The sequence below is a fragment of the Ambystoma mexicanum genome, chromosome 4p, assembly GCF_040938575.1.
Source record: "Ambystoma mexicanum isolate Mex_15411 chromosome 4p, UKY_AmexF1_1, whole genome shotgun sequence".
Lineage (NCBI taxonomy): Eukaryota > Metazoa > Chordata > Amphibia > Caudata > Ambystomatidae > Ambystoma > Ambystoma mexicanum.
In genome coordinates this window covers 215,501,784-215,522,043 of record NC_090927.1, presented here as the reverse complement: position 1 = coordinate 215,522,043, position 20,260 = coordinate 215,501,784, and positions in this window count along the sequence as shown.

Genomic DNA, 20,260 nt, shown 5'->3' with positions numbered 1-20,260 from the left:
AGTCAGTACGCATTTGGGGTGGTACACAATTTTGGTCAACTATGGGCTCAAAGGGGTTTTCTGACATCACACGGAACTAAGATCCAACATGGCACTTTGATAGTAAGATTGTTGCCCGCACTTGTAATTCCCAATGATTAGCAATAATGAAATGCGAAGCGCATAAGAAGGTAACATGTAACGTTGTAAAGAAAACACATTTGCAGACAGAATTGCGAAACCAACTGCCACTGATTTACACACAAAAATGTACGTTGAAAAGTTGAAAGAGGTACCTTGCATGGTAGAAAATGGAATTGCCACAGTTAAGGAAATGCAAACAGAAGCAACTACAGACGAAGTAAAAGCATGGTTTGAGGGTCCAGCAGAATTAGACATAGAAGATTGCTGGGTGGACAAAAAGAATAAAAAATGGATGTTGCCAAATGCCTATGTAACAGCGATGGTCACTATGGCCCATAGCCCAACACACATATGTGCTAAGAAAATGATTCAACATCTAGACACAGTATGGCAGAATCGCACATTAGAAAAACTGCCGAAAGGCTGGTTGAAAACTGCATGACTTGTTTGCAACATAACATTGGAAAAGGAACAGTGACTCCAGTAGGTAGTTTAGCCCCCCCAATGCCATTTGAAGTGATCCATTTTGATTTTATAGAAATGGAAAGGTGTAAAAATTACAAATACGTCCTTGTAGTGGTCTGTGCATTTAGCAAATGGGTGGAGGCCTATCCCCTAAAAGACTGTACAGCAATGAGCACAGCAAGAGTGATGCTAAAAGAGTATTTTTCCCGTTTCGGCTTGCCATGTGTCATAGGGTCAGATAACGGCCAGCATTTTATTGCAGCCGTGATACTACAGATTTGCGCAGGCCTTCAGATTGATAAAAGATTCCATTCGGTAAGGCACCCGATGAGTGCCGGTTTGGTAGAATGCCAGAAAGGTATTTTAAAGAATAAAATTAGCAAGATCTCTGAAGGGAGTCAGTTGAAGTCGCCTGATGCATTGCCATTAGCTTTGTTGTGCAAGCGAACCTCTGTGCAGGCAAAGACTGGACTCTCCCCCTATGAAATTGTCATGGGGAGACCAGCAAATGTTTGGAGTACCCCACAGCCTAAGCATTTGGAAGAGATTGAACACCCTTTGCTTATTACTTACTGTAAACTTCTAACTCAAAACTTGCGTTTAATTCATCAGCAGGTGCAGGAGGCTCTTCCTGTCAGATATACCAGTCCAGGGCATGGTCTGCAACTTGAAGACTGTATCCTCACTAGGAACTTTGAAAGAAAGTCTTCACTTGCACCGTGGTGGAAGGGGCATTATCAGGTCCTCCTGGCAACACAGGCTGCAGTCCGAGTGGATGGCCGCAAGTCATGGATACATGCCACGCATGCAAAAAGAATTCTGTTTCCTTTGAAAGAACTGCCTGATCCAAACGCCAAAGGAGAAACAGCTGCACTCGATCACAAAGACACCATTGCCAGTTCTCTGCCAGAAGTGCTTCCTAAACCTGAGAAAGGGCCTGGGGAGATTGCAACAAAGATCGAAAGGCCAAAGGTGCCTCAACTTTGTCCGTATGCTGCCGAATCATCACTGATTGCATCACAGGCTGGCACTGATCCTGCATCCGGAAAAGAGAGCGCATTGTTCATTGATCATACAGTACCTGGAGCCATAAGGTACAACCTACATTCTCAAAGTCAGAAGTGATTTGCGTGTTTGTTTTGCCTCTGTTCCTAACACGGATGAAATGGGAAATTGAGGTCTAGGGAAATGGAGCATATGAGCTGTATTAATCCGCATCAAATTGAAAGCTCTGAAACACGGTTTCCCTGTGCTACCTTTGAAAAGTGAAGGACCAGTGTGAGCCTGTACGGACAAGCGGGGGCCATATGGTACCGACACTATTGATGCTTGCTCCTGCCTTTTCGGAGCACTGTGCAAAATCACATTAGCTTGCTATTATTCATTAAGCAGGCTAACTTGAACTGGCCTGAACGCTTTGCTGCTACTTGAACGCTTTGCTGTTTAACGTGTGTTGCTGTGGAGAACTTTTTTGTGACGAACATTGCCGAGATAAACATTGCAGACAATGCCTATACTTACTCCTGCTCCCTCCTGCGCCAATTCTGTTGACATTGAAGACAAAGAGACTTAACGAGTCCCCAGAAGAATTTGTTTCAGAAGAAATATGCTAATAAGTATGATACCACTTTGCATCTTGATTACATTGGTCCCAATATTTTGGTATCTGGAAACTGTGCATCCTTTGAGCTTTCTTTTGCCTGCTACCAATGCTCCTGCCACAAGCAGCCCAGTACATGTGCTCTCTTATACTCTCCCCTCACAAGAAGTGAGACACAGAAGAGGGTATGATAACAACACATTGCTTTTGATCATGAATATGACTCATGCTATTCTGAATAGGTCCAACTGCTGGGTCAGCTCCCATTTACCCCAGCATGGCGGAAAAGGAATGGGTTGTTATGTGCAGCCATTACCGCTTAATAGTGCATGTTATGCATCATTGAGTGCATTATTTTACAGAAAGTGGAATAACAGTGATACTGTTCAATTGGATGGAACAAATATAGATGAGTTTGAAAAAGTGGTAATGGAACCAGTGGGTTGTTTCATATTTAACAGGGCGAGAATAATAAAACCGATGGCAAAACCAGTAGATAGTCTCTTTGTGCCTTACAAATCCTCTGTAATCACTTTCAACATGGCTCCCATAGGGAATAAGGATGTTATGCCTCCCTCCTATACTATTAATTACATTCCACCTACTGTCCCATATTGCTTACGGAAAAAGGATTCCTATTCAGTGGGAATGTTTACTAGGTGTATGAATACTGCAGTACTTGAAAAATAAGAGGAGCCAATATATGTAGGCGATCCTGTTTATTTTGTATGTGGGGAACAGGTCTATCCCTGGTTACCTAGAAATTGGGGAGGGACCTGTTACTTAGGAATACTTTTCCCTGGTGTATTCCTTTCCAAAACTTCAAACATATCCAAACTATCCAGATCTAGGCCACGGCGGGATGATACAGGACTGATTGCAGGCGATATAGCAAAGTCATTTATACCATTTTGGGGGCAATCAATAAATTCATGGAATATAAGGAAACTGTCCAGGGTGTTCGAAAGGACAATAAATGGAACTACCGATATACTCTGTAACATGACACTAGAAGAGAAAGCAGTTAGATTCATGACACTTCAGAATAGAATGGCTCTTGATATAATTTTGGCTGATCGTGGGGGTGTGTGCAAAATTGTGGGGTCAGCGTGCTGTGTATTTGTAAGTGACTCCTGCCCTATGATTTTTGATGCGATCAAGAAATTGCACATCCTGAGTTCTGATATTCATGTCCCCACAGGTGGTTGGAATCTGAACATAAGCACATGGTTTTGGGAACTACTGCATTCATGGGGATGGAAACTAATTGCAATTTCAGTCACGATAATTGGGATCCTCATGTTCTGCTGTTGTTGCATACACTGCCTGCCAATCTTTTGTTCTGAAATTACAAATGAATGTGTACACGCAATAAAGGTGAAACCCCCTCACATATTAAATGAAGGTGCAAATCACGAAATTGAAACAATCAAGGAATTCATGTCAATTAATGTTGAAAATGACGATTATAGTAGCATGCATAGTTCAGAATTAGATACATGGTCAGATGAAGATGAGATGTATGGATGATGCTCTTGGCTTACAGCCAAAAGGTCCAGAAACGACCCTAATCATGTACAGTATGTATATTATGTTGGCCAGAAACCAATCGCATCATGTGACAAACATCACAAACACAGACTCGTCAGTATAACCAGAGGTGTCCATTTTGTGTAACATCCACCATTTGCTTTTTTCTTTTCTGTCAAATACTTTTCAAAATGTATTTTATTCTGAAAGCTCATACACGGTGTGAGGCCACAGCCTGCATGTGGAAATATCAACCCAGACAGGAATGCCAAACAGTACAGAAATACATTGTTTTCCTCCGTTAAAGTATTAATTATATTCTTCTTGCGGTCCTCCTTCGCAGGTCTGCCTCAGAACAGTCCGACGAACAGTCTGACCCCTAGTTCACGAATAGAAACGGGTAGATAACATACTATGGAATGTGTCTCTCTCACGAACATGATATCCTTGCTGAACAAGTGCTTTATGTTCTCCATAACAAAGAACTGTCTCTGCAACTGTTGCTAAAATAAGTATAATTAGATTGAATAAGAAACTTGTCATAATGTGTCATATTTGTCATGATTGTCAATCACCGAAACCTAGCCCTAGAAGATACATTATGGGCTGTTTGATTTGCCTTCCAAGATTGTATGTTTGTATATATGTTGCGGCTTGAGCGATGCTCGCTCTCTTGCGTCTCACGAGGTCTGGGTGACACACGTTGCGAGAGGTTAGACCCCAGTCGGCTGACTGAGCATACTTTGAAATAAACCATATTACTTGGAAAAACTAACCTCGTGTCTGTCGTATCACTAGTATATGGTGATTGTGCCTTAGTTTCCATATGCGGGGGTCTTTATGGCCTAGCATTAAGGACATTATCTGCACCATAGCGCACCAGCAAATCCCTGAACATATAAAATAAGTCAATAGGTAGGCTCTCCGGCCTGGAGGCGTTACCATTTTTTACCTTACACAATGCCTCCTCAATTTCACCACAGGATATCTCACCCTCTAGCGCATCGAAAGTTCTCTTGAGGGTTTTAAGGCTCACCTCAGGTGAGGTAACATATTCAAGACATCATCTATTAACCCCTTAGTTATATGGGATTCTGGGGTTTACATGGCTTTATAGAATTTCGCAAATGCCTTTACTACATCTTCTTTCTTCCTTAGAGACCATACTACCCTCCACCACCAGAGACCAGACTTTGTTATTCTGGTTGCGTGCTTTCAGATAATAACCAGCAACGATCCCTCCTTATTTGCCCCCCCCAAATAATTTGGAGTTGTACCTCAGTAACACCTCAGAAGCCTTCTCTATGCACGCCTTATTGTATTGACATTTCGTTTTAATCAAGTCTCTTAGGGAGTTTTCCGACGGGTGCATCAAGTACTGAAGATCTAAGGCCTTAATCTCCCCGATTCTTTCCAAGGCAACAGTCCTTGCCCTCTTATTTTCTCCAGCTACATACCCAATTACATGTCCCTGAAGGGTTTCCTTGCAGTCATCCATACCACCACTAGATTCATGCACCCCTTGTCACTGAATGAAAGAAATTCCCTCGTAAATCTGGCGTATCGACGCCTGAGTATCAGGGGAACTCAGCAAATCTGTGTTCAACCGCCATTTACTATTTCCAGATAGGGTAAATTCCCAATCCATCGAAACTATGATATGATATTTTATTTGTATCGAGCTCGTACACAAGTGTTTCAGAGCGCAACTAGGCAAGGGAGGAGAACAAGGGAGAACACAGCACAACATAAAAACGATCTTACTAGGCCCAGTGACATTGAGAACACGCAAGTGCATGGGAAAGGGAAAAGGGAAAAAGTGCATGGAAGGGGGAGAGTGGAAAGTGCAGAAGCCGAGGAGCGCAGATAAATAAAATAAATAGAAAATTGAGGCAAACTGTGGTAGTGCAGCCAGCAAGTGGCAAGTGCTGTGTTTAAGGCAGCCGACTGGGTAAGTCTGAATAAGTGCAGAAAAAGAAGAAAAATGGGGGTGGGGAGGCTGTATGGGTAAAGATACAGTCCCCAGTGCAAGGGGTGGCCAGGAGGCAGTGCAGGAATGTGGCAGGGTGAACAGGTACCTGGGCTCAGGGGACAGGGGGTGGCCAGGTGCACAGTGCCAAGAGAGCAGATCAGCAGGGGAGAAGGAGAGCAAAGGCAGAAGCAAAGAGGAAGGTTTTGAGGTGCTTCCGGAACCGGAGATGGTTTTCCTCAAGTTTGAGAGTGGCAGGGAGGCTGTTCCAGAGGGAGGCCCCAGCCGAAGATAGAGATCTATCCCCAGCTCGTTTCTTTGAAAAACGACTGACCCTTTGGGAGTTAGAGGTAGAGGAGCAAAGAGCTCGAGAGGGGAGGTATTTGCGGAGGGATAGATGAAGGTATTTTGGGCCCAGGCCCCAGAAAGCCTTGTGGACAATGCAGAGGGTTTTGAATGTAATCCTTGCATCCACTGGGAGCCAATGGAGAGATTACAAAGCTGGAGAGATACGATCCCAGGGCTTGAGGCCAAGAACAAGTCTTGCAGTTCTATTCTGGATAAGTTGTAGAGGGTGGAAAGTAGAGGCAGGTAGATTTAGAAAGAGGCTGTTACAAAAGTCCACCCGAGAGAGAACCAGAGCTTGGGAGACAGTGAGCTTCTGAGGGAAAGAGAGGAAAGGAAGAATACCTCTGAGGAGGTGCAGTAGGAAGTTTGACTTTTTAGAGACATCAGAGATATGGGCCGAGAAGGAAAGTGTGGAGTCAAAGATGACGCCTGGTTCTTAGCCTCGCAGGTAGGGGTAGGAGGAGGGCCAAGGGAGGCCGGCCAGAGAGTGAGGGAAAAGGATGGAGATGGTGTGCCGATGAGGAGGATCTCCGTCTTGCTGGCATTCAGACAAAGATCATTGGCGGCACACCAATTTTGAATGGCAGTTAGGCAGTCAGAGATGAGAGAGAGAGAGGAGGTGGCCGAGGGCAGCCGGAAAATGAGTTGAGTGTCATAAGTGTAGCACTGGAAATTTTAGCAGAAAATGGCAATGCAGTGAGCGAGAGTTGTCAGGTATTGTTTGAAAAACCAGGGTGAGAGGTTAGACCCCTGGGAAACCCTACAGGTGGAGAGGAAGATAGATGATAGGAAAGACCCCAGTTGGACCTGGGAGCGTTGATCAGAGAGGAAAGAGGTCAGCCAGGCCAGAGCCTGATCAGTGATACCCAGATTATCATGGAGACGGTTGAGCAGGATGGTGTGGTTGACCGTGTCGAAGGCAGAAAAGAGATCAAGAAGGATGAGGACAGAGGGAATGTTAGAATCAAGGTTGGAGAGCAGATCTTCACGGATATTGAGGAGAACAGTTTCCATGCTTCTGGCTGCTCTGAAGCCAGACTGATGGTCATGGAGACAACCAACAGAATCTGAACGAAGGTTAAGCTGAGAGATGGCCAGCTTTTCCAGGAGTTTGCCCAGAAAGGGGGTAATAGAAATTGGGCGATAGTTTGCCGGACAGGAAGGATCAGTTGTGGGTTTCTTGAGAAGAGGATGCACAAGGGAGTGCTTCAGAGGGGAGGGGAAGGATCCTGAGGCAAACGAGTGGTTGAAAAAATCATCAAGGGCAGAGTGAGGGTGTCAATGTGGTCCTTGATGGTTTTGGAGGAACAGGGATGAACCTGTTTTGACGAGGATTTCATAGATCGGACTTGTCTAGTGACCTCGTCAGGGGAGAAAATAGGAAAGGAAGAGAAGGATGGTCGGGGGGTGCTTAAAGGGGGGTCTCCAAGCACAGACTGAGAGGGAATAGGAGGGGGAGGGGAAGCGAGGGTGGACAGGATGTCCTGGGCTTTAGAGATAAAGTGCGAGGCAAGGGCATTGCAGAGAGCCTGGGAGGCAAGAGGAGGGGAGGAGACTGCTGCAGGGTTGCAGATTTTAAAGAGTTCGGCCGAGTTGTTGGATGCCGTAGAGACACAGGCTTGAAAGTGGGCTCTCTTCTTAGTGCGGACAGAGAGACGGTATTGCCTTTGGAGCAGGCGACAGGCCAGTTTCTCAGAGGATGAGCAAGAAGACCTCCATTTCCTCTCAGCCGTCCTACACTTACGTTTAAGTGTAGCTAGGTCGGAATCATACCAGGAATTGCACTTGGCTTTGGACTTCAACCGGATCCTCATGACAGGGGCAAGAGCATCAAGAGTATCAGAGATGGAAGAGTAGAGAAGGGACAGGGTTGTGTCGGGTGTGAGTCAGCCAGGGGAGGAGGAGGGGGAGAGAAGGTGGCAGCGAAAGCCTCAGCTGACACACGCTTCATAGGTCAGATGTCCGAGAAGGTAAGTGGAAGTGTTGGGGTATGGTTGGCTTGGGGGGAAGAGATTGAGAGATGGGAGGAGAGGAGGCAGTGGTCACTCCAGGAGAGAGGAGTGGTCAAAGGAATAGAGAGGGGGAGGCCAGGGGAGATCAAGACATCAAGTGTGTGTCCTGCAGAGTGCGTCGGGCCAGAGGGGAGGATAGAGAGGGAGAGGGTATCGCAGAGGTTGCGAAAGAGCAGCGATGAGGGACAGTGAGAATCGAGGTGAATGTTGAGGTCACCAAGGAGGAGGATTTGAGTGGTTGAGGGCAGGAGGGAGGAGGAGAGGTCAGCCCACTCAGAGAGGAAAGAGGTGATTTGCCCGGGGGGCCGGTAGAGAGTAGCAACAGTAAGAGAATGGCTAGTAAGGAGTAAATCTGAATGGGAATGATATTGGCAGGAATCCACTCAGGAAAGATCAGGGCTACGCCCCATCAGGTCGGGTGGATCTGGGTGCGGAGAGGATCTTGTAGCCTTCAGGGAGTAGAGTGTCAAAGCTTGTGAAAGAGCTAGCCGTGAACCATGTCTTTGTAAGACCGAGGACATCAAGGTCCAGTTCTTCAAGGAGGTGGCAGATGTCAGAGGAGTGTTTGACAGCAGAGCGAGAGTTGAGAGTGGCAATATGAAGAAGGTTGCCGGCCTTAAAGACCTTCCGGGGCGGGGTACAAATCAGAGGTACGCCCTGCGGAGTTGTGGAGGTAGCCTGAAGAGTGGCAGAGGAGGAAAAAGTGGGTAAGGTAGCCAGGGAGTGAGAGGAGGGGACAGCTGGAGATGAGAGGAAGTTGATGAGGCGAGGGAAACGCCTATCGAAGAGGAGGAGATTGGCCTGAGGACCTTGGACCATGACAGTGCCATTTAGGTAGACATTAAGGATGACTCTGGAGGAGTCGAAAGAAGCCATGAGGACATCCTGGCGAGTGCCACCATTAATGGGAGAGGAGGGGACAGGACAAAGCACAGAGATCATACACCCAAGTATGACTGTCAAGTAAATGCGAAAATTCACCAAAGTCTGACTGTCAAGTAAATGCAAAAATACACTCAGTTTGACTTTCAAGTAAATGCAAAAATACACCCAAGTTTGACTTTCAAGTAAATGCAAAAATACACCCAAGTTTGACTTTCAAGTAAATGCAAAAATACACCCAAGTCTGACTGTCAAGTAAATGCAAAAATACACTCAGTTTGACTTTCAAGTAAATGCAAAAATACACCCAAGTTTGACTCAAAAGTTAAATGGGAGACCAGTAGTTAAGGAATTTACAGTGGTAGTCAGATGGTAGAGGTGAATATAGATAAGCTTCACATGAGAACATGACAGGAAGAGTTGAGTACCCTCTGAGAAGGAAGTACAGGTAAATCAAGGAGGGAACTAACCCAAATAGAATATTGTAAGAGAGTCATGGCAGTCCAATAGTCCAGAGAAGCAGCCTCAGTGACAATGAGGGTTTGGCTGTTGCAGAATCTCATGATGCAGCCTGTGAAGCAGACAGAGAAGCTGACAGGGACCTTAGAAAGTAGACCACTTGTGCGTGATCTGACATCACGGTGGAAGACATTTCAGCCCCAACCATCAGACACTGACTGGTGATGACATAATTGATGCTCGAGTGGGATGAGTGCATAGGGGAGAACATTGTGAACTCTAGTTCGGCAGGATTACAAACCCACAAACATGCTCTAACTTATTGTGATGTATATGCACAGTCGGAATGCTTCATGCATTTTAGAGGAACTGACGATGTATTATGACTTCCTTTCAGGCTTCACCCTTGGAAGCTGTGGCATTCTTGGAGACCTGTTGGAACCGGAGGATGCTGTCTAGTCCTCCACCAAGATGGCTGCGGTAGGTATATCTATGGGCCACTCCCCCCGGAACAGCACGTTGCATCTGTCCACTTCTTGGACCGCGCTGCTGTGTGTTGCACAGTTTCCTCTCTGAGCCTCCCGCTTGGATATTCTTTCGCTGGATTGCCCTCTGGAGTTCCATTTCTGTTCGGAACCTTGCCTTCAGCCAGCCCTTGCCTTCTGCCTCGCCGCTACTCTCCTGCTTACTTTCGTTTCGTTCTTTCATTTCTTGTTTCCTTTTTTCTCTGATTATTCGCACGGATTCTAACCGCTGCTTTCTGCTTTCCTTACCTGCTTTCCTGTAGCTGTTCTCTGCGCTCTCGCGTCTCACTCTATCACCGCAACTGGTGCTGTCTCTGCCTCTTTTCGTCCGCCGTAGGCTGAGTCGTCTTTGCGGAATGGGAATCAGCTCCTTTACTTGCTTCCCTGCTTACCGACTTACTTCTTCAGCTTTTGTTACCTTTCCTGCTACCTTCCTTCCAGGGTTGGCGGCTACAGTCAGGAAGAGTACGACTATTGCCTGTATTGGTAGACTTACTACCATTGCCTTCTTCCTTCCAGGACTTCATCTCCCAGAATTCTGTGTATCTATTCCTCCATAAGCACAGAATTCTTTTCCTTGGATACATCAACCACTTATTACTACCTTTCTACTTCAAGACTGCATTTTCCTGCATTCTGTGGTGCCTTTCCAACATAGTACAGACTTCATATCCTTTGGAGGCATCACCCACCTATACATCTCACAGCTTTCATCTGTCCAGAAGATTCCAGCATTTGGATAGACATTTCAACCACCAGGGTTTTTTGTTGCCAACTGGATTTTTCCCTGGTCTGGGGGTTTGGCTCCTCGGAGTCCTTAGAGAGCAGGTACCTAATCCTGTGAAGGGGGCCCTGAGGGAGCCAGAACCTATTTGCACGAAAGGAAGGACGAAAGACAAAAGGAGAAGAAGGATCCAGATACCCGGAAGACCCACAAGAAGAAGTCACCAGATCCCAAGGACAGCTTACCTGAAGTTCAAGGTGAGGAGGATGTTCGGGAGGGTAGGTAACAGCCTGACACTTCCTATCTAAAATGGGGTCTACCGGTAGATTGTAAACACCCCCCACCTATCACATTTGGGCATGTTACCCTCTGGATCAACCCATTAATATCATGCCAGAATTGAGGATCAGTCACATTGGGGACATACACGTTCAAAATGACTGCAGGGACTTTGTTCACCACACATTCCACCAGCACCCATCATTCATGGTCATCCACTCTTGTAGTCCCAACACACACACAACACATTCTTGTGAAAGAGGATAGCTACCCCCCTTCCAGCCCACCACTGGCACCACACACACCTGTCCAACCCATTGTTTCTTAATCCGCCCTGCACCAGTTAGCGAGAGGTACGTCTCTTGAATTAGTGCAATTTGAGCCTCTAACTACCTCAGGTGAGTATGCACCTGCTGCCTCTTAATGGGCGATCGAAGGCTCTTAACATTCCATGAAACTACGCTGATCATGTCACAGCTTTACCAGTCGTATAACGTAATTGAGTAGTCACACAATTCCCATAGACCCTCCTACCCATCAGACCACTCACCTGCAGAGGCCATTCTCCAGCACCTCTATTCTAAACCTCTCGGAGCAACATACCCAGCAATGTTTGACTATGAGACAATGTAAGAATGACCATAGACACACCAAACCAACATCCCGCCTCCCAAAATGCCACTTCTCAGCTTCACACTCCTGTGCTGAGTGAGGCCTCTCACAAGAAGAGACCAAACGCTCACCAATCACACTGGTGGGATCCCCACACCAGCTACACTGGATGTAACCCAGGGGGAGGGTCAACCCACAAGAGTCGCACTCGCTGCGGGACCGCTCAACAAAACTAAATTACACATACGTGTAATGCCACTGCCCCAAAAACCCTGATTCCCTCTTTATGGTGCCAACAAATACAAGACACATTCAACCCGATGAAATCTCCGGTTCCATCACCTTATTGGTTTTCAAGGGCGATCTGGACTTGTCACGAGCTTCACTGTCTTGCAACTGCCCGTCTGTGTTGGTAAGAAGCCAGGCCCTAGACCGGGAGGCTGAACCTTTCTGATATCTGAATCTGGATAGTCGAGCCTCCACACGACTGTGAGGTCATAGCAGCAGAGAGCCCAAGGATGTTGCATTTGCACTCATGGCCGGACCACTGTCTCTAGGGCAAGCTCTTTCTATAGGGCTTTCCGAAGTCTCCTCCAAATACTGCCAAAGATCTTGAGGTTCCTCAAAAAACAGAGACCCCAAGCTGCTCCATGACCACCTTTCGGGCGGGAGCTAAGAGGCCATACTGCAGCCCCTTAAGGCGGAGTTCAGGACGAAGCACCAGGAACCATTTCCACAAGTTCACTGTGTGCTTAGAAAAGTCCTGAGAAATAAAGACATGATCCCCCTCGTAAGTCAGCTTCTTCATTCTTTTCTGCGCTGCTTCAAAGATCTGGACGACCTGGGTGTGCCGAAGGAGACAAGAAATCAGGGGTCTCTGTTTCTTATCCCTGCCACCAGACACGCTACCCACCCTGGGTGCCCTTTGGATTCCAAGGCGAGGTGCAAAATTGATTTCCAACCTCATTTAATCCTGCACATCTTGGTTGCGCCTGTCGATGGAGGCAGTGCCTCATCACGAGTTGGGCGGTAACGGCGTTGCTATTACCGCCGGTGCTATTAGCCCTACCGCCTAACCCTATTTAGCACTATTAGCGCCTGATCACGGGTTTGGCGGAACGGTTTTCGCCCATTCCCCATTGGGCCCATTCGGGAATTCCTCATTCCCCATTGCGCCCAATGGGGAAAATTTGCACTATTACCTCCGGCGGATTTCCTGCCGGCGGGAATAGCGCCGAAAATCGGCAAATTTGCCACGGATTTTACCCCAGCTCAGAGCTGGGGGGAAATCCACCAATGCCATGATCTGGCGGACCCTTAAATGGGGTGGTAATAGCGCTACCGCTGCATTTAAGGGTTACCGGCAGACTCGTGACATTCTTTTGAATGGACAGCAGCTCTAGCATTATCTTTGACAGTTCCCCATCAAGCGGTTCCGCTGTCAGGTCTTGCAATGGCACAGTGTACAGAGAACTCAGCTGGGATTTCTTATGAGCTTCAAAGTTCAGGGCTTTATTGGAAGTCAAATGGTATACAGCCCTGTGGGGTGACTCAAATACCACCAATGCTCTACCTGCCTTCCTGTTGCTTGTTGTACGAACTTCCATTCCAGCCGCAAATAAGTAAAAAAACACTTATGCAGTGCCCCCACTTCGTGTCCCCCTGAAAAATGCTGTATTCTTTACCCTTCCAAGATGGCCACCTGCTTTGTTCCCTGCATCTGGGTAATGAATAAGGAGGAAGGACTGCCACCAAACATTCACTGAGGCTCAGTGGGGGCTTGCCGAACACACTCCAGTTTATTCCTACAGCGGGATCTCTGCTCCGGCTGAGAGTCCATCCATGCCTGTCAATTGTAAAGCTCACTCAGGCAGCATCACAGGGAGCGGCTTCTCAGCTGTATGGGGAATCTCCTCGCTGCTGTACACTCTCCTCACGCACCATTGACCGGCGTGAGCAGGGGTCGTCACCAAGTCCAGCATCCTCTCTTCAACACCTGGCTAAGCAACCACTTCAGAGGGCAATCCTCGGCTCTCTGCATGGTACAACAACTGCGCCTGCTATATTTTATTATTTTGCCATCGCGGGGCATGTATCTTCCCAGTTATTCTGCCATCTGGTGGGAAGTTGGCCGGTATCTGAAGAAATGATCGAATACAAAAATACCTGATGAGAAATGACCACATTTTTGGGTCGAATTCGTTGGGTGTTTTTGATCATTTTTATAAAAAATAGATGTGGGGTGGGGTAAGGAGATAGGTTAAGGTGGGGGCAAGTGTGGAGGGGTTGAAGGTCTCCCCTGCATTAATAAATAATAGTGTGATCAAATAAAATGTGGTAATTTCTCAGTATGTCATTTTGTTCCGATCATTTCATGGTAATCCCAGTTGGCCACACCCCCTTAACATACTATTTCTAGAACCTTCCAGAATCTTAAGACAAATGAGCCACTTTGTGAAAAACACATAGAACTGAACAATGACCCCTCCAGGGGAGCTCAAATGACTTTGCATTACAATCCCGCCCATTGTGTATACACAGTACATAAACATTAATCGTAGCTCTGCACTACATTCATTTTCGTATAACATGAATTCAAATACATAAACATCAGTGAATGCCACTGTCCTATGCATATTAAATAGACTTCATACTGACAGTCCTAATGGGCTGTGACACATGTGCTTGTTAATTTTTTCCAGGTAGTTACATCACCACAAGCCAACCTTTCTGCATAAGTGGCCCCACATCTGTCATGGGTGTTAGAATCTTATAGCAAGACAGGGTTTGCATGTTGGAGACAGATGTAAATCGGGAATGTTGTTTGGCTGCACTGCTGTATCTCGCTGGTCAGCCATTTTACTGTCAGGCATTTCTTTCCTCGTTGTATTGGGCGTTAATTGTTCGGGTCAGGCAGTTCATAGGTTTATAACATACAGACACTGGCGGTGGTGTGGGAATTCAGTGTGAGAATGTCCAAGAGTGATTTACCCACCTCCCCTGCCGTGCTCTTGTGCCTTGAGATTGTAGAATCACTGCCGTTCAAAACCTCACCCCAGCATGTCATTTCACCTTACCCACCCAACCTCACACCAGCATCTGACCTCAACCCTTAACCCTATACTTCCCCAAATTCATCTGTGCATGCACCTCACCCTGCCAGTCTCACCCAACCCACATCACCCCCTCCCACTACCCTGTCAGCTCGCACTACACCAACCACATATCCGCACTCCAACACATACCCACTCAAATTAAAACCCACCTAGTCTCACTAGACCAACACTACCTATCCACCAAGCCTCGCCCCACCACCTCAGCTTCCTCCACTAGCTCACACCACCAACTTCACCCACCAATTCAAACCATCAAAGCAGACAATTCACAGTACCAACCCCCCCCACATCACTAAGCCTCATGCCAGGCACTACCATGTTCATTGACCCAACCTCGGTCCCCATCGCCCCAACCAGGTCACTGAACTACCATCCAAGATCAACCCACGACTTCACCTACCCTGTCTACACCACCCAATGTTACCCGGCCAACTCTCCTCCCATTATCCAACACACTCATCACCATGCCAACCTCTGCCCACCACCTCTTTTTATCTATGCAACCCACACAACCTCACCCCACCACATTACCTCACCCCAAGATAACCTTATCCTACCGCCTCACCATACCCACAATACCCACCCACCCCTCGTTACCCTATCACCACTAACTTGCCTCACATGACGCCAGCACATTACACCACCACTTCACATTTATTTATTTATTTATTTGGGATTTATAAAGCGCAAACTATGGCCCGAAGGCAGCAAGGCGTTAAAGACGAACAGTTTTTACAGAACAAGAAAACCACAACATAAGGAGCAGTGAGAGAACTGAAAAGATGCGTCTTTAGTAACTTCCTAAAGGGAAGGTATACAGTCTGAGCTCTCAGATGGAATGGCAAGGCATTCCATAACCCCACCAACACCGCAAGCCCACCAAACCTCTGATTGCCACCTTTATTTCACTTCTCAACAGCTCACCCACCCACCCAACCACACCATCTCACCCCTCCCTCACCGCCTCCTCAACTTCCCTCTACCACCCCAAAGTGCACACTCATACTGTTGGGTGTCTTGACCCACGTTCAAGTTATTATGCTGCAACATTTGGTGCTGTGGGCTTAGAAAATCCAAGATGGCGAAAAGCCCACATTTGCGCCAGAATACAGGAAAACCGCGCAGTTTTGCGCACACAAAAATGGTCGCCTGACCTACCACCCACCAGTGCGAGCGTGATGGGCCAGAAGCGCCATGAGTGAAACGTGGTGCCAAAGGAAAAACAGCGGTGCCTGTTAGCTCAAAAAGTGCTTTGAAATCACCTTTGTTTCTCTGAAATGCAAGCTAAAAATGCCTATTTTAAACATTGCAAGATATTCAAAAATCTCACTGAACACCAGCAGACATTTGACAGAATGTAGTCTTGTGTGCATACAAAATCTGGAAAGATGAAGAGCCCAAAACAATGTTTATAACAAAACTGGCTGTGGTCAGCAGCTTAACTGAAATTGGATTTAAAACCACTAAAATCGAAATGTTTCAAATAAATGAGTGACCTACTTCTGAGTGTCACATAGGTTGCAACTGTTTAAAGGTCATAGTTTTGAACTTAGAATCACCCTTCTAGCTGCATGTGTAAAAATTGTAAGTTTGATTTGAATGAAGAAAACTGGGAACAAAAGAGACATTTGGCTGAAGCCTGGCTTGAAGAGATTGAATTCTGCCCGGCAACTACCCCCGACAGGAGTTGAAACTTGCTCAGCCACTGCATTCGCAGGCCCGGCTGCCTTCTGCTGTTACCACGAAAAGGAGATTACACCTCTCTGATTGAAGCAGGGGAGGAGCACCTAGGAGCAGGGAAAAAGAACAATGAGCTTTCCTTGGCTCAGGCAAATGTTAAATTAGGGAGGGTCGCAAATGGCTTCCTCTTGGGAGAAACTGGGAGGAGCAGTGCCTCTGTGAGCAACCTGAGTTGGAGGAAGTGGATAAACCAGAAATTCCACCATGTGTTTGGGAAACCACACCCCTCTGGGCCAGAGCATAATTTAAAAAAGGTGGATAATTCATAGTACATACTTGTCAAAATTATATAATTAATATAATTATTCTTGTGATTTTTCTGTGCACATTTTAAGATGTGTTAGGACTCTGGGGTATGTTCTGGGGGGTAGAAGCGGAAAATAAGTATTACTCCGAATGTCTGTATGTTAAAAATCTGACACTTTATCATCTGATGCCCATATTCCTTGTGCATGTTTGTGTAAATTCTGGAAAAGTTTAGAGGTTGTGTTCTTGATGAAAAGGGCAGAATTCTGTCATAAGTGGACACAACATTTTACAAAGACAGGGATTGGATGGTTTGGTGCTACAGAAAATATGTTAACTGGACATATAATATTAGAAAAATGGTACATAGATAAATATGTATTTGGATCAAAAATAGATTTGTGTGCAAATTGACAAGGGGAGTGTTCTTTCTGTATGCCATAAAATTAATGCCTGATGACACTCCATTCCTTCCCCCAATCAAGGGAGAGAGGAGAGCTTGGCCAATGATAAGTTGTGAGGGGCAGGCTTAGTTATGCTTTGGACAGGCAAGATGAACTTTCCACTTTCTTGCGAAGCATTTTGCCAGACCAGACAGTATCCAGAAGGACCATCTCCAGAACTTAGACTCCAGGCTTCAGAACTTTTTCAGCAGTGCCAAGAACTTTTGCCAGAACCAGAGACCAGACCGCTGTGAAGTGCAGAGCAAAGCTGACCCAGAGAGCTCTGACTTCAGAACCACCCGCCAGGAGTCCAGTCCAAACCTGATCAGACCTTGACGGCCTATTTCAAATTGATAGTGTGAGTACTCAGCCAGAACTGTGCAAACCAATCTCTTAGTTTAAAATAATCTAATTCAATCAATTTCCACCTATCTAGAACTGCATCATAGAACTGTGTGTCCATCCTGTTGATCCAAAACCTTCCACAGTGCATCTGTCATTCTGAAACTTTAATTTCATTTCTGAAAATCTATCTCCACAAAATCGTCCGTATCTTTGGAACCGTGGGCTAGGAACGAGATTTAACTTTCATTTTAAAGCTAAGATTCTAAGCTTTTTAACAAGTCCAAAACTGACTATCTATTCCTTATAGTTTTTCCGTAATCGCGCTCGACGCACTCGGAAAATGTGCTGCAATTTGCAATTTGGCTCAAATTTATTCACCCGTCAAAATAGCCGCTTTTGCTTGAACTGCTAAAATTTGTTTTCAACCTGGTAATCCCTCATTGAGCATCGCAAGTGTGACTTGAACTAATCTTAAATAGCTATCACCTACCCTGAACCTCCTATAGGGAATTAAAAACATTTGTAGCATATTTTACTTCATTGCCACCACATTTAAAAGGATTTGCCTGCTTTAAAATCATACCTGTTTTCCTCTAAGCTTGCTGGGGGGAACTGGAACTTTGTATTGCATTTTGTTTGTATTCCTGAAAATTGTGTGCTCTCCTTCTATCTCCTGATATTGCATCGGGGGGGAGTGAATTGCCACCAGGGGAAAAGGGAACATATTATCTCTTGTGAAACCCTATCAGTTTATTTCTGTACGGCATTCTTTCCATCATTGTTTTTCCTTGAAACCATAAAAGCATTCTCAGTTACCTTTTCCTTCCTATACCAACTCCTAAGTAATTAAATAAGCGTACAATTGTAATATTAACCATTGTTGATCACTGTCATATTCTTAAGTGTGATATCAAATATTTATTTATTATAAAAGTGTGATATATATATATATTGTTTAATTTTTCCAATAAATCTTTTAAATTGCAAAACACACCTAATTCTTGGCTCAGTGAGGTCAGGGGGATTCAAAGAGAGGGGCGTTATATAAGGGTTTATCATCCAGAGTATAACTTGTCATAAAAATATATAAATAAGGGCTTCCCTTGGGCATCTCAGACGAGGCACTGACTTAGTGGGATTGCTGAATTGAAGTCACTTAACAATACCCACCACTTCGCAAAAGCCATCCAGCAAACCTTACCCCGCCATTTTACACGGTTAAGACGAAAATCTACAATTAATCAAAATGAAATAATATATACAATAATTTTGGTAATAACATCAATAAATGTATTATAAGAATGTATGGGAATATGCACAAACAGTATTTAACAAAACAGAGAGGCAAAAAAGTGCATGATTCATCACTTTCCTTCTGTTTAAAAAGCCATTATGAAAATGGGAATTTAATGTCTCAGGTGAGTGGGTGGGCGCCAGAAGGCACAGGGAGCGTGGTGCGGAAAAGGGTGGGGGCCATGTTCCAGGGCATTTCAGTTACGGTATGAAGGTGAGGAATAAAGATACACGTTAATTAGCAGCTCATGTCACCGCCTCGCTGTAATCCATTGGGTGGAGCCTTGAGGGAGTGCTGTTCAGACTCAGTCAGGAGTCAACATTGGTCATGAGCTGTGTGCACACGAGTGCTGCTCACATGTGTGAAGAGTGCCGTGATCACTCAAGCGGGAATGTCGGAAGGCTCTGGTTCCTACGCTGCAACTGCAACGGAGTGGAGCGGCAATGCTGTTGCACCAGGCAAGTTAAAGAAGAACTTGCAAATGAGATTTCGGAGGCTCAGAGGGGATCTGGCACTCACAATATGGCACAAAATAACAGTGGAGCATGCAATACTGTGTGGTGACAGGATATATCAAGGCACATCCCCCATCACAAGCAATAATCAGGCCAGGGAGGTGGTGAGGGCCACTGAAGAGAGATACCACAAGTGGGCAGGTGCAGCAGCAGCACCACCTGGCTGACCGCCACATTACTGGTGCATGGCAAAGGGAGGACAGGTCATCAAGAAGCAGTCAGTGGAGCTGCGAGTAGCTTACTGATCAATGGATGTCGAGAAGTTTCAACCATATCCGAACAAGATCAAATGGCGGCACCTGTACTCCACTGCCAAAGCCGCAAGGGGGCCTTGCCCCCAAAACTGCAGGAGAGTTTGGTCATGCAACTACCTGGCCATTTTGACCTGACAGAAACCAGCACCCCACGGCCCAGATGGAGAAGATGGATGAGAGACTTTGAAGTATATGTAAAAGCAATTGGGCCGCTATGGGATGACAAGAAACACAACCTTCTACACCTGGCAATTGGGCCGAACGTAAGAGACATTGTAGATGAAATCCCGACCAACACCACTGATTCATACACAGGCCGCAGGGATGCACTCACCAAGAATTTCACACCACACAACAATGTCAACTACGAACGTCATGTGTTCCATAACACCAAACAGTGCAAAGGGGAGTCCATGGACGTCTTTGTGATCCGTTTACATGTGAGGATGAAAAATTGTGATTTCAACAACTACTCAAATGAGGAAACGTTGAGGTCACAAATCATTGGTGGCTGTTAGTCCCCCACATTCTGCAAACGCCTTCTACAAAAACAGCAATCCCTGGATGAAATTTGAAGCTTGCCAGGTCTGGCATGGCACTGCAGCAACAAGTGAAAGTCATGGGGAACGTTTAAGTGTCAATACCATCATCAGAGGCTTACCACACGGTGACTACACTGTTGATCCCACAAAGAAACACTGAACCTTTCTGCTACTGCTGTGGCTATGAATATCCGCATGAAAGCACGTGCCCGACCTTGGGGCAGCAGTGCACCGCATG